Below are 14,949 nucleotides of genomic sequence, written 5' to 3'. Positions count from 1 at the left end.
AAGATAATCCTGAACAAAGACTGTTAGTGCTCCCTCTCACAGGACCAACTGAAACGAGAGAAACTCTTAAAGAATTGGCCTCAAACAGCTTATATAATTTAATTTTTAATAATGGCTGTGTTTAACAACCAGCCCACAAAGTTCCTGAAAATGGAACAGTAGGCCCTCAGAAGCCAGTACAAATTGGCTCCAGTATTCCAATGTATTTTGAGGGGAAAAAAAAGGAAAGACAAAAAGGAGACACTCCTTCTGGGTTGATTTCACAAGCTGGGAGCCCAGGAGGCCTCATCCTCAGAGAAGCTGTTTTAGTGGTTTGTTTTCCAGAATGTTTAATTTTTATTTTTGGTTGGGTCTCCTGGCATATGGGATCTTAGTTCCTTGACTATGGATAGAACTTGTGCCCACTACAGTGAAAGCTCAGAGTCTTAATAACTGGACTGATAGGGAAGTCCCAGAATGGTTAGTATTATAATGGAAATTCTACTAAGGGTTATTAAAATAAAAATAGCAACTATTCTTTGTTGCCTGTGAGTACAGTTTATTCATTTGGTGGGCTTTTTATCTCATTTAATCTGTACAATGATCTATGAACAAAGGACAATTACTATCCTCATTAATAAATGAGAAAACCGAGACTCCTAAGAGGTCAAGGAAAAAGCTGAGCTGTGATTGAGCTTGTCAGGCAAACTCTAACACTGAACAGTTGAGAACTCATAGTCTTAAAAGCAACTTTTCTGTTCACGTCAACTGGCATTATGGGGACCCTGCCTGCCTTTTCTCTGCCCCTCTCAGAAGCAGAGCTGTGTGGTGTCATACTGGCAAGGGCCAAGGGTGCAGATTTCCGGTCTCTGTTCCCCAGTGAGGTCCATTGTGACCTTGGGCAGATTGTTCATCTCTGTACCTCTATTTCGTCATCTGTCCAATGGGCTGATGATACTGTTCTGCCAGTCTTGCAGAATTATCCTGAAAATCAAACGTGCATCGACATCATCTGTGGTTGTAGTTTAAGCTGCATGACCTTGCATCAGCCATAAAATCTCTGCAACAACCACCCCCCGAAGTTTCGTATTTGCCTTATGGGGACAGGGCATATGCAGTCTCCATAAAGCTGTCAGATTCTGAGTCTCTAAGTGAGATAATAGCTCCAGAGGTTCTGGAAAAGGCAGAAAGCAGCCCCTAGATGTGAGGTATTGTTTTTTGCTCTCTGCTGCCCCATCTCTTTCTAACTTCTTGCGGTTGTGCAGTCATGAGTCAGAGAGGATCAAGTAAGCATTTGTGACTTGAGTCTTTGGACTGTAGGAATGATGGTGGTTCAGGGCAGGGTGGGGGCTGGTTTCCCTGGGGGCAGATAAAGACTTATCCCAGGTATCAGAGAGGAGGTGTCTGGGAGGAGCAGGAGCCTTGGGTAGAGCCTGCTTCTGTGCCTCTCAACTCAGAGTCTGTTCAGAGCTCTGTCTGGGCCCCACCTGGGTTCCAGACCTGGAGTTGCCAAGTGACTGGCTGGGGGAAGGCATTCCAAGCCCAGGGGCCAGCAAGTATCAAGGCCTGGAAGAGAATGAACTGGGCAGGTTCAAGTGGCAGCAGACCAAGTGGCTGGAGAGGGAAAAAGGAGAGGGTCAAATACCCACATCCTGCTCCAAGCAGCAGAACCTCCAAGAAGCCAAGCAGGCCCAAGGGGGCAGGTAAGAGCTGTTCCCACTACTTTCTAATGCTCCAGAGGCTCTCAGAGGAGTCCATCAGTCTCTGGTAACAGGGCCCACCTGAGATCAGCTGACCATTTCTTCCTCCTCTCCGCTTGTCTGCAGGCTGGGTCTGGGCCAAAGGTGAGTGGCTGACAGGGCTTAGAGATGCAGCCTGGAGGACTTGGCTTTCCCTGCTCACCCATTAAAGCCAAACTGATGTCACCAAAGTCCCTCAGCTTTCATTTGTCAGTTCCTGAAACCTAGTCACTTTGGGAGAAAGGCTTCTGACAGCAGAACTGGTGAAATCACAGCCAATCTGAGCAGGAAGGGAATTCACAATAGACTCACCTATCCACAAAAATTCCCAAAGTCCTGGCTGCACTCCGAGCTAATTACATCCTAACCTCTTCCGGGGAGGATTTGAATATGTACACCCCACTCAGGTGATTCCGTTGTGCACCCTCGGTTGAGGACCAGGGCTGTGGCCCCTAGGAGCTTTCGGTGGTTCGGAAGTCAGATGAAATTTGATTTGAGCTCCAGCTCTGCAACTTCACCAACTGAATGAGCTCAAGCCACTATCTGAGCCTCTGTGAACCTTGATTCCCTCATCTGTGAAAAGTGCATCATAGTAATACAAATACCTTACATGTTGTTTTCAAGGCCAAAGATATTCATGCATGATAAACACACGGCACAGAGGGCTCATTCCTAATAAAACACAATCAGTTGAGTTCAGTCACTCAGTCGTGTCTGATTCTTTGCGACCCCATGGACTGCAGCATGCCAGGCTTCCCTGTCCTTCACCAACTCCCAGAGCTTACTCAAACTCATGTCCATTGACTCGGCAATGCCATCCATCCATCTCATCCTCTGTTGCCCCCTTCTCCTCCTGCCTTCATTCTCTCCCAGCATCAGGGGCTTTTCAAATGAGTCAGCTCTTCACATCAGGTGGACAAAGTATTGAAGTTTCAGCTTCAGCATCAGTCCTTCCAATGAATATTCAGGAGTGATTTCCTTTAGGGTGGACTGGTTGGATCTCCTTGAAGCACAAGGGACTCTCAAGAGTCTTCTCCAACACCACAGTTCAAAAGCATCAATTCTTTGGCGCTCAGCCTTCTTCACAGTCCAACTCTCACATCCATACATGACCACAGGAAAAACCATAGTCTTGACTAGACGAACCTTTGTTGGCAAAGTAATGTCTCTGCTTTTGAATATGCTAACTAGGTTGGTCATAGCTTTCCTTCCAAGGAGTAAGCGTCTTTTAATTTCATGGCTGCAGTCACCATCTGTAGTGATTTTGGAGCCCCCAAAAATAAAGTCAGCCACTGTTTCCACTGTTTCACTTCTATTTACCATGAAGTGATTGAACCAGATGCCATGATCTTAGTTTTCTGAATGTTCAGTTTTAAGCCTATTTTTTCACTCTCCTCTTTCACTTTCATCAAGAGGCTTTTTAGTTCTTCTTCACTTTCTGCCATAAGGGTGGTGTCATCTGCGTATCTGAGTTATTGGTATTTCTTCCGGCAATCTTGATTCCAGCTTGTGCTTTATCCAGCCCGGCATTTTGTGTGATGTACTCTGCATATAAGTTAAATAAGCAGGGTGACATTATGCAGCCTTGACGTACTCCTTTCCTGATTTGGAACCAGTCTGTTGTTCCATGTCCAGTTCTAACTGTTGCTTCTTGACCTGCATACACATTTCTCAGGAGGCAGGTAAGGTGGTCTTGTATTCCCATCTCTTTAAGAATTTTCCACAGTTTGCTGTGATCCACACAGTCAAAGGCTTTGGCATGTCAATAAAGCAGAAGTAGATGTTTTTCTGGAACTCTCTTGCTTTTTCCATGATCCAACGGATGTTGGCAATTTGATCTCTGGTTCCTCTGCCTTTTCTAAATCCAGCTTGAACATCTGGAAGTTCATGGTTCACATACTGTTGAAGCCTGGCTTAGAGAATTTTAAGCATTACTTTGCTGGCATGTGAGATGAGTGCAATTGTGCAGTAGTTTGAGCATTCTTTGGCATTGCCTTTCTTTGGGATTGGAATGAAAACTGACCTTTTCCAGTCCTGTGGCCACTGCTGAGTTTTCCAAATTTGCTGGCATATTGAGTGCAGCACTTTCACAGTATCATCTTTTAGGATTTGAAATAGCTCAACTGGAATTCCACCACCTCCACTAGCTTTGGTCATAATGATGCTTCCTAAGGACCCTTGTAGAACTGGACATGGAACAACAGACTGGTTCCAAATAGGAAAAGGAGTTCGTCAAGGCTGTATATTGTCACCCTGCTTATTTAACTTATATGCAGAGTACGTCATGAGAAACGCTGGACTGGAAGAAACACAAGCTGGAATCAAGATTGTCAGGAGAAATATCAATAACCTCAGATATGCAGATGACACCACCCTTATGGCAGAAAGTGAAGAGGAACTAAAAAGCCTCTTGATGAAAGTGAAAGAGGAGAGTGAAAAAGTTGGCTTAAAGCTCAACATTCAGAAAACGAAGATCATGGCATCCGGTCCCATCACTTCATGGGAAATAGATGGGGAAACAGTGGAAACAGTGTCAGACTTTGTTTTTCTGGGCTCCAAAATCACTGCAGATGGTGACTGCAGCCATGAAATTAAAAGACGCTTACTCCTTGGAAGGAAAGTTATGAACAACCTAGTTAGCATATTCAAAAGCAGAGACATTACTTTGCCAACAAAGGTCCGTCTAGTCAAGACTATGGTTTTTCCTGTGGTCATGTATGGATGTGAGAGTTGGACTGTGAAGAAGGCTGAGCGCCAAAGAATTGATGCTTTTGAACTATGGTGTTGGAGAAGACTCTTGAGAGTCCCTTGGACTGCAAGGAGATCCAGCCAGTCCATTCTGAAGGAGATCAGCCCTGAGATTTCTTTGGAAGGAATGATGCTAAAGCTGAAACTCCAGTACTTTGGCCACCTCATGCGAAGAGTTGACTCATTGGAAAAGACTCTGATGCTGGGAAGGATTGGGGGCAAGAGGAGAAGGGGACGCCAGAGGATGAGATGGCTGGATGGCATCACTGACTCGATGGACGTGAGTCTGAGTGAACTCTGGGAGTTGGTGATGGACAGGGAGGCCTGGCGTGCTGCAATTCATGGGATCGCAAACAGTCAGACATGACTGGGCGACTGATCTGATCTGATCTGATCTGATCTGAAGGACCCTTGACTTCCAATTCCAGAATGTCTGGCTCTAGGTGAGTGGTCACAACATCGTGGTTATCTGGGTCATGAAGATCTTTCTTGTATAATTCTTCTGTGTATTCTTGCCATCTCTTAATATCATCTGCTTCTGTTAGGTCCATACCATTTCTGTCCTTTATTGTGCCCATTTTTGCATGACATGTTCCCTTGGTATCTCTAATTTTCTTGAAGAGATCTCTAGTCTTTCACATTCTATTGTTTTCCTCTTTCTTTGCATTGATCACTGAGGAAGGCTTTCTTATCTTTCCTTGCTATTCTTTGGAACTCTGCATTCAAATGGGTATATCTGTCCTTTTCTCCTTTGCCTTTAGCTTCTCTTCTTTTCTCAGCTATTTGTAAGGCCTCCTCAGACAACCATTTTGCCTTTTTGCATTTTTTTTCTTGGGGATGGTCTTGATCACTGTCTCCTGTACAATGTCACAAACCTCCGTCCATGGTTCTTCAGGCAGTCTGTCTTGATAGACTAGATCTAATCCCTTGAATCTATTTGTCACTTAAACTGTATAATCGTAAGGGATTTGAATTTCTAAGGTCCAGTGGTTTGAATGGTCTAGTGGTTTTTCTTACTTTCTTCAATTTAAGTCTGAATTTTGCAATAAGGAGTTTATGATCTGAGCCACAGTCAGCCCTTGGTCTTGTTTTTGCTGAATGTATAGAGCTTCTTCATTTTCAACTGCAAAGAATATAATCAATCTGATTTCAGTATTGACCATCTGGTGATGTCCACATGTAGAGTCTTCTCTTGTGTTGTTGGAAAAGGGTGTTCGCTATGACCAGTGCGTTCTCTTGGCGAAACTCTGTTAGCCTTTGCTCTGCTTCATTTTGTACTCCAAGGCCAAATTTGCCTGTTACTCCAGGTATCTCTTGACTTCCTACTTTTGCATTCCAGTCCCCTATAATGAAAAGGACATATTTTGAGGGTGTTATTTCTAGAAGGTCTTGTAGATCTTCATAAAACTGTTCAACCTCAGCTTCTTCAGCATTACTGGTTGGGGCATAGACATGGATTATTGTGATATTGATTGGTTTGCCTTGGAAACGAACAGAGATCATTCTGTCATTTTTGAAATTGCATCGAAGTACTGCATTTTGGACTTTTTTGTTGACTATGAGGGCTACTCCATTTCTTCTGAGGGATTCTTGCCCACAGCAGTAGATATAATGGTAATCTGAATTAAATTCACCCATTCCAGTCCATTTTAGTTCACTGATTCCTAAAGTGTCAACGTTCACTCTTGCCATCTCCTGTTTGACCACTTCCAATTTCCCTTGATTCATGGACCTAACATTCCAGGCTCCTATGCAACAAAACCCAATTCATGTGTTTATTGTTATTACTTTTCCAAGGTTAAGCATTCCATTGCAAAGCTCCTCTTTAGGTTAAATTGCAATGGCTACAAGAGTGATCTTCTCAAAATCCAAGTTTGCTTATGTGACTCATCCACTTAAAATCATTCTGTTGTTTTCCTTTATTCTCAGAGTCAGGGCAGAAGTCTTGAATTTGACCTAACAGCCTTCGAGCTCTGAGCTCGGCCCCCTCACCTTATTATTTTGCAGTGTCCCTCCATCCCCTCATCATGACCTGGGGATCATGGTGGTCATCACACTTTGATTCCCCCAACCTGCCCTTCTGGTCCCCCCACAGGGCCTTTGCATGTGATGATCTCTCTCCCCTTCTTCCCTCAGATACCTTCCCCACCCTGCTTCAGGATTTCCCTGGTAGCTCAGCTGGTAAAGAATCCACCTACAGTGCAGGAGACCCTGGTTTGATTCCTGGGTCGGGAAATTCCCCTGGAGAAGGAATAGGCTACCCATTTCAGTATTCTTGGCTTCCCTGGTGGCTCAGTTGGTAAAGAATCTGCCTACAACATGGAAGGCCTGGGCTTGATCCCTGGGTTGGGAAGATTGCTTGGAGGAGGGCATGGCAACCCACTCCAGTATTCTTGCCTGGAGAATCCCTCTGGACAGAGGAGCCTAGCAGGCTGCAGTCCATGGGGTCACAAAGAGTTGGACACCACTGAGTGACTAAGCACCCACACACCCTACTTCTCTAATAATTTACCCTGCAGTTTTCAGCTTGTTCGTATCACTCAACCAGTAAATTTCTCCTACCTTGCCATTCTCATGACACCATCTGGCAGCTGACAGTTTACGTTTACTACCCTGGTCATTTGTCCAGTGCTTGTTGCCTGTGCTAGACTCAAGGGTCCAGGAAGACAGAGACCATGTTTGCATTTTGCTTATCATCCCCAGTGCCGAACTCAGGGTTTGGTGCTGAGTTACTGCTGCTGCTGCTAAGTCGCTTCAGTCGTGTCCGACTCTGTGCGACCCCATAGACAGCAGCCCACCAGGCTCCGCCGTCCCTGGGATTCTCCAGGCAAGGACACTGGAGTGGGTTGCCATTTCCTTCTCCAATGCATGAAAGTGAAAAGTGAAAGTGAAGTTGCTCAGTCGTGCCCAACTCTTAGCGACCCCATGGACTGCAGCCTACCAGGCTCCTCCATTCATGGGATTTTCCAGGCAAGAGTACTGGAGTGGGGTGCCATTGCCTTCTCCTTGGTGCTGAGTTGAGGGCTGTTCAAATATCTGTTGAATAAACGAACTAGCCAAAATTGGTCTCATGATAAAGTCCACCAGTTCAAGTTCAGCTACTCACAGCAGTCAGTGCCCTGGACTACAGGACTGCCCTACAGGAGTGGGCAGGTACCCTGGGGACCCCTACTCTTCTCTCCTCTCCATTCCTTACAGAAGGTGGCTCTTCCAGACCTCCATGTGCTCAGGAGCTTAAGTGTGATTTGTCTGTGCAGTTGTGCCAGGTGAAGGGGCTGCTCAGAAGTGTTTCAGAATTTAATGCCCTCCTTAGCCTTTTACCTCTGAGGCCCTTGTTCTCCATGTAATTAAGCTCATACATTAAATGAGTTTTATAGAACGGGAAGGCTCCATGTGGAATACCAACTTTTCACACCAGGAGGCCACTTGGGGCAATTGTCAGCCTCAGCTTGAAAAATCACTTGGGATAGAGATGAATGTGTGTTGTGAGTTTACAAGGGCGTCGGTGAAAATAAATTCCAAGGATGAAGCTGAACTCTTCTTTTTTGTTTCTTTAAAAAAAATTTTTTTTTTCCTTTTTCATCCGTGCTCTGTGGCTTGTGGATCTTAGTTCCCCGAATAGGGATTGAACCCAGGCCCATGGCAGTGAAAGTGCAGAGTCCTCACCACTGACCGGCAGGGAGGTTCCTTCCTTCTTATTTTTCATCAGGGTCAATCTGAGGCAAAATGATGAAGCAGATGATGAATGTCCTTTTTTTTTTTTTTTTAAAGTGACTTGCCCAGAGCCATTTGGGGTGCTTTCTGAGAAATTCTGTTTAGGCTTTTGTCTCTGAAGCAGGGAGAGGCCTGGAATTTTGCAGAGATTCTTAGGAGCCAGTAAGTAAGCATCTGCCCTCCTCATGCCCTTGGCTGCTGCCTGAGGAGCTGGGCCTCTCAGGGGAGGTTAGCTTCCATCTCAACCTCAGAGTGCCACGGCCAGCGGCCACCGGGGCCTGAGGACGGCTGCGGAAGGGACTCCAGGAAAGGAGAAAAATAATGAAAAAGGGACACACACGTTCCAGCCTCCGTTACAGACTAGAATCTGAGTCTTTTGTTTGGTCGTTTTCCCCTCAGCCTGGCCCAGGGATTGGCAAAGTGGCTGTACTCCAGAGTTGGCTTGAGGAGGCTGGTTAATGGGCCAGACTCCCAAGCCCCACTGAGGAAGCTGGAAGAGGCGTGGCCGTGTCCACACCCTCCTCTGCCCTGGGAGCTGCTGACCCCCCACCTGTCTGAGGGCCCATGGGCAAGCCCCCTGGCCTCGCTACACTGAGGCCTCAGGAGGTGTCTGCTGAAAGTGAAATCTGTCGTCTTTAATAGTTTAGACAGAATCCTGTGTTGTGGGAAGGAAGCATCTGGGGCCCAACCCGAACTGTGCAGGAGTGCTTCTAAACCTGGGCTGTCTTGATTTCTCTGGTTCCCCTCCCACGGGGTGGGGGTGGGCACACAGTGTGGCAGGGAAGTCCTGTTGCCCACCAACGGGCCCGTTCATGGCCGATGTCGCTCAAAGTGCAGACTCTAGATTCACCCATTTGGTTCCAGTCTTAGCTATTGGATTTGATCTTGGTGAGGCAGCAGTGAGTGGAGGCGTGAGGTGAGATCTTAATTTCCTACCCAGGAATTAAAACCTGGGTAGCCTGGATGAAAAGCAGGAATCCTAGCCACCAGACCAACCACGGATATAGGCTAAAGATCCAGGGGCAAATGCCCCCAGTGAAAATACATTTATCACAGAGGCAAAAACTATAAATGCAAGTATAAAATTTATTACTAGACACATAGCACAACAACAATTTGTTGTGTGCTATGAGAGCACACAGAGAAATGACTTGTTTAGTTAAGACAGAAGTATGATAGAGATGTACACCCAAAGAGAAAGGGTGTGAGTGTCCCCCTAGTGAGGGGGAGCACAATAAAGTGTGGTTAAGTCATTGATATAGGTCAGTTCTTCCAGGTCTTTATTTACCTTTAGCCAATTATCTGGTTTCTTTTTCTACACCTGCCCTGTCCTGCCCTAGGAAACTCCCCTGAGTATGCATGCACCCCTCAGCCAAGATGGATCTTAAAGTGAAAGCTTCTGGGAGGAACAAGACTCAAGGACTGGCGTTATCCCCTGACTTTTGAGCCACAAGGAGAATTTACGTATGTGTAGTGTCTTCTTTCGGAGAAGGCAATGGCACCCCACTCCAGTACTTTTGCCTGGAAAATCCCATGGACAGAGGAGCCTGGTGGGCTGAAGTCCATGGGGTCGATAAGAGTCGGGCACGACTGAGCGGCTTCACTTTCACTTTTCCCTTTCATGCATTGGAGAAGGAAATGGCAACCCACTCCAGTGTTCTTGCCTGGAGAATCCCAGGGACAGAGGAGCCTGGTGGGCTGCCGTCTATGGGGTCACACAGAGTCGGACACGACTGAAGCGACTTAGCAGCAGCAGCAGTGTCTTCTTTGTCCCCAAAAAAGGTGGTGGTGGGGGGATCGGAGATCGTAATCCTTTACTCAAACAGGGTTTTGTCCCTCGTGGTCCGTGTCGTGACTGTTACCGTAAGGTGTTTACAAGAGACAAAGACTGGCTGCTTGCCTTGTTTCTGTTGTTACTTTCATTTTGGAGGGAAAACAGGAGGCTGATTGTAAAATTGCTTGTCGTAGGAAGTGCTCAGAGTTGTAAGCATCCAGCCTGAAGCCCACTTCTTTGTGGCCCATGAAATGCAAATAGGAGGCCAGTTGTAAATGTCTAACCTGGAGCCCATCTATCTCCTTTGGCATTGACCCAAGCTTTTGAGGACTCAACGGTCCCCATCTGTAAAGTGGGAGTGCTGGTTATGATAACTGTTCACAGTGGGGTTGAGAAACTGAGAAAAGACGATACATGTAACACCCAGCATGTGGCTAATGTTCACTAGTAGTGAGTCTTCTTGTCTTCCAGCTCAGGAAACCTAATAATAGCAACCGACGATTGTCTTCCGAAGAAGCGGAGGGCCAGATGTGAAAGTTCAGTGCTTCAGAGCATGCTGGCTTGATTCATCCCACTGTTTTAATTTACGTTTCAGTAATTTCAGGCTCTTTTCTTAGCTCTGTCTTGGAGACCGAAGCACAAATGTTTAGTGCTAAATGGATTCTGAGACCTCATCTGATCCATCCTTTGCTTCACAGATAGTGATACTGAGGCCATCTGACGTGAAATGACTTGGCTGAAGCCACACAAGGAATGGGAAGACAGAGCTAGGACTGGAACCCAGATTTCTTGTTTCCTGGACAACTGCTGTATTCCTGCACTCTGCCAGCTGCCTCTGTAATTGTGAATGTATGCACGGAGAAGCCTGGTGGGCTACAGTCCATAAGGTCACAAAGAGCCAGACACGACTGAGTGACTGAGCACAGCATGCATGCACAATCCCTTTAACTGAAAATGCTAGGAAGATGTGTGGCTCTTGGGTTCTTTTTCTTTTCTCCAGCAGAGGGTCATAGTCGAATAATATCATGGATCAGAATCTCTCTTTCTCCCCACCTCCCACCCCCGCCCTTTTTTTTTCCCCTTTGGCTCAGAATCTAGAAACAGCAGAGAGAAGACGCCAGGGATGTCTTCCAGCCTCTAAGCGGCGGGACTGATGAGGTTTGTGTGGTAGACGCTCGCCCCCTAGTGGAAAGAGTGAAGATGACACCCATGGGACTGAAGAAGAGTTTCCGCCTCTAGGGCCTGGCTGCCCAGGGAGTCTGCATGCTTGCATAACTGGGCCTCCCTTACCTTGCCCGAATGCTGGCACTGTCAGACCCCATCTTTACTTAACATTTTGATATTTTGTTCATCAAAACTTTTTTGTATTTTTATTTATTAAAATGTTGCATTAAAATATTATTTCTATTGACTACTTTGGGAGGCACCCCTTGAATTCTGTGCCTGAAGTGACTGCTTTGTTGACCTCCCCTTGATCACAGTCTTAATTCAGAAGGTAGCATTGGAAGACCCTGCCGGTACCTGATGTGCTGAGCCGCTGTCGTCAGAGGTGCCCTGAGGTTGGGCGAGGGCTGGGCTGGGCTGGCCTGTGAGAGCAGTGTGGATCTGGGGCTCTCTGCATTGTAATAGAGCTGCAGATTCCCCAGGCGTTCTCCAGAAGTGAATGGTGACAAAGACATTCTCCTTGCCCAAACTCTAGTCAGGCTCCTTCTTCTTTACTGGGCCTGTGGATTGCAGCCATAAAGACTTGAACAAACACTAATAAAGCTTTCAACAGCTCAAGGCCACATCCTTAGGATGACCCATCCCCCAACTTAAAGTGTCTGCCTGAAAACACTCAAGGCAGCCAAAAGAATGTACTGATCGTTCCACCCAGCATCTGAAGATAGCACCCCATTTCCCAGTCTTTGTGGGAGGGTAGGAGTCCCATTTTGATAAAGGCCTGTTTTTTTGTTTTTTTTTTTTGTTCAGTTGCTCAGTCGTGTCTGACTCTTTGCGACCCCATGGATGCAGACACCAGGTTTCCCTGTCCTTCACCATGGGCTTGCTAACAGGCATAAGGGCACATCCGAGATTCACCTGGATCAGCCCCTACCCCTTCTGTAATTTTCCATTTCCCTGAGGCTACAGAGCTCCTCCCCCCCAGCCCCAACCCCACCCCCTCATCTTTCATTTAAAACACTGCCGCATAAACCAAAGTGAGTCCAGTTCACACTGGACTCTTCCCTACCACAATGATACATGACTGATTAAAATCAGCCCTTACCACTTTAACTAGTGATCAGCTTTGTTCCTGTTTGGTAATGGCTGCCTTCTGAAGTGTGTCTCTTATGAGAAAAGACCCTGGGGCCAAGGGAAATTTTATTCCACAAAGATGCAGAGTTCTTCATGACCCAGATAATCATGATGGTGTGATCACTCACTAGAGCCAGACATCCTGGAATACGAAGTCAAGTGGGCCTTACCAAGCATAATTACAAATAAAGCTAGTGGAGGTGGTGGAATTCCAGTTGAGCTATTTCAAATCCTAAAAGATGATGCTGTGAAAGTGCTGCACTAAATATGTCAGCAAATTTGGAAAACTCAACAGTGGCCACAGGACTGGAAAAGGTCAGTTTTCATTCCAATCCCAAAGAAAGGCAATGCCAAAGAATGTTCAAACTACTGCACAATTGCACTAATCTCACACCCTAGCAAAGTAATGCTTAAAATTCTCCAAGCCAGGCTTCAACAGTGAACCGTGAACTTCCAGATGTTTGAACTGGATTTAGAAAAGGCAGAAGAACCAGAGATCAAATTGCCAACATCCGCTGGATCATCGAAAAAGCAAGAGGGTTCCAGAAAAACATCTACTTCTGCTTTATTGACATGCCAAAGCCTTTGACTGTGTGGATCACAGCAAACTGTGGAAAATTCTTAAAGAGATGGGAATACGAGACCACCTTACCTGCCTCCTGAGAAATGTGTATGCAGGTCAAGAAGCAACAGTTAGAACTGGACATGGAACAACAGACTGGTTCCAAATCAGGAAAGGAGTACGTCAAGGCTGCATAATGTCACCCTGCTTATTTAACTTATATGCGGAGTACATCATGCGAAATGCTGGACTGGATGAAGCACAAGCTGGAATCAAGATTGCCAGGAGAAATATCAGTAACCTCATATATACAGATGACACCACCCTTATGGCAGAAAGTGAAGAAGAACTAAAGAGCCTCTTGATGAAAGTAAAAGAGGAGAGTGAAAAAGTAGGCTTAAAACTCAACATTCAGAAAACTAAGATCTTCGCATCTGGTCCTGTCACTTTATGGCAAATAGATGGGGAAACACTGGAAACAGTGACAGACTTTATTTTTTTGGCTCCAAAATCACTGCAGATGGTGACTGCAGGCATGAAATTAAAAGACGCTTGCTCCTTGGAAGAAAAGTTATGACCAACATAGACAGCATATTCAAAAGCAGAGACATTACTTTGCCAACAAAGGTCCACCTAGTCAAAAATATGTTTTTTCCAGTAGTCATGTATGGATGTGAGAGTTGGACTATAAAGAAAGCTGAGCACTGAAGAATTGATGCTTTTGAACTGTGGTATTGGAGAAGACTCTGGAGAGTCCCTTGGACAGCAAGGAGATCCAATCAGTCAATCCTAAAGGAAATCAGTCCTGAATATTCATTGGAAGGACTGATGCTGAAGCTGAAACTCCAATACTTTGGCCACCTAATGTGAAGAACTGACTCATTGGAAAAGCCCCTGATGCTGGGAAGGATTGAAGGCGGGAGGAGAAGGGGACGACAGAGGATGAGATGGCTGGATGGCATCACCAACTCAATGGACATGAGTTTGAGTAGGCTCTGGGAGTTGGTGATGGACAGGGAGGTCTGGTGTGCTGTGATTCATGGGGTGGCAAAGAGTCGGACACGGCTGAGTAACTGAACTGAACTGCACTGAGTTCTGGGTCTTCCTCAGTGCCTAAAGCATAAGGGCCTAAAGACAGGCGCTGTTTGCCGAGTCCCACAGGAGGCAGCCAGACTCGGAGGAGGGCCTGGTGCCCCAGGATGTCTGGGAAGGCCACCTTCTTGGAACACCTTCCTCAACTGGGCTTGCATCCTGCATCACCTGCTGGAGGACTCCAAGTCCTCATGGCACCTAGGAGGCAGGCACCCTCAGAAGTGTTAGGGGTACATCAGCCCTCATCCTTGCTATCAGAGACCCCTCAGCCGTGTCACCTGCTTCTGTCCACCTGCCACAAACCCAGCAATCCTATCTCACCCTTTCCAGCAGCCCTGGGCCACATCCAAGGAAGACGAGACCCTGGCCCTTTGGTCCTACAAGGCCTCTGTATGCCTCTGCCTCACCCCCACAAAGAGTGCTGAGTGATCCCCATCATCCCTACCACCCTTTCTGGGGGTTTCCTGGCAGGCTGTTAATGGGACATGGGCTTAGGTCAGGCCCAGAAGTGGCAACCACGGACCTTCGGGGCCCTGCCCACCTTTATCAGGCTGGATTTATTACCCAGGCTTCACAGGATTGTCACCTGCCTTCAAATATCTGCAACCCTAGAGGAAGGGAGAGGAAGTGGCTAAAGATGCTCTTTTAAAAAGAGTAAAAGAAAGAAAGAGACAAAAGAATTGTTCGTAGACAAAGATGCTTCTTGAGCTCAGAAGCTAGCTCTTTTTTACAGGGAGCTGGGGAGGGTCCCAACCACATACTAATCTACTTGGGCCCCAAACCCTCCCCGCCCCATAGATTTTATACATCAAAAAGAATGGAATTATTTTAAGCAAACTCCATTTTGTTTATGGATGGGTCCACTCCTTCCAGGACTACTCCAGGCAGTGTTTCCTGTCCCCGAGGGTCCCCCTGGTCCCACTTTTCCAGCCAGAAGTCAGTCAGCACAATCTGCTAGCACTGTGGCTCCATCAGAAAATCCTCTCCAGTAACCGACCTGGGAGGGAAGGGGGCCTTCTCAGCACCAGCCTCTCAGATCCCTGCAC

This window comes from Bos indicus x Bos taurus, chromosome 7, assembly GCF_003369695.1.
Source record: "Bos indicus x Bos taurus breed Angus x Brahman F1 hybrid chromosome 7, Bos_hybrid_MaternalHap_v2.0, whole genome shotgun sequence".
NCBI classification, from domain to species: domain Eukaryota; kingdom Metazoa; phylum Chordata; class Mammalia; order Artiodactyla; family Bovidae; genus Bos; species Bos indicus x Bos taurus.
The sequence above is the reverse complement of the archived record's forward strand: the minus strand, read 5'-3'. Positions refer to the sequence as shown.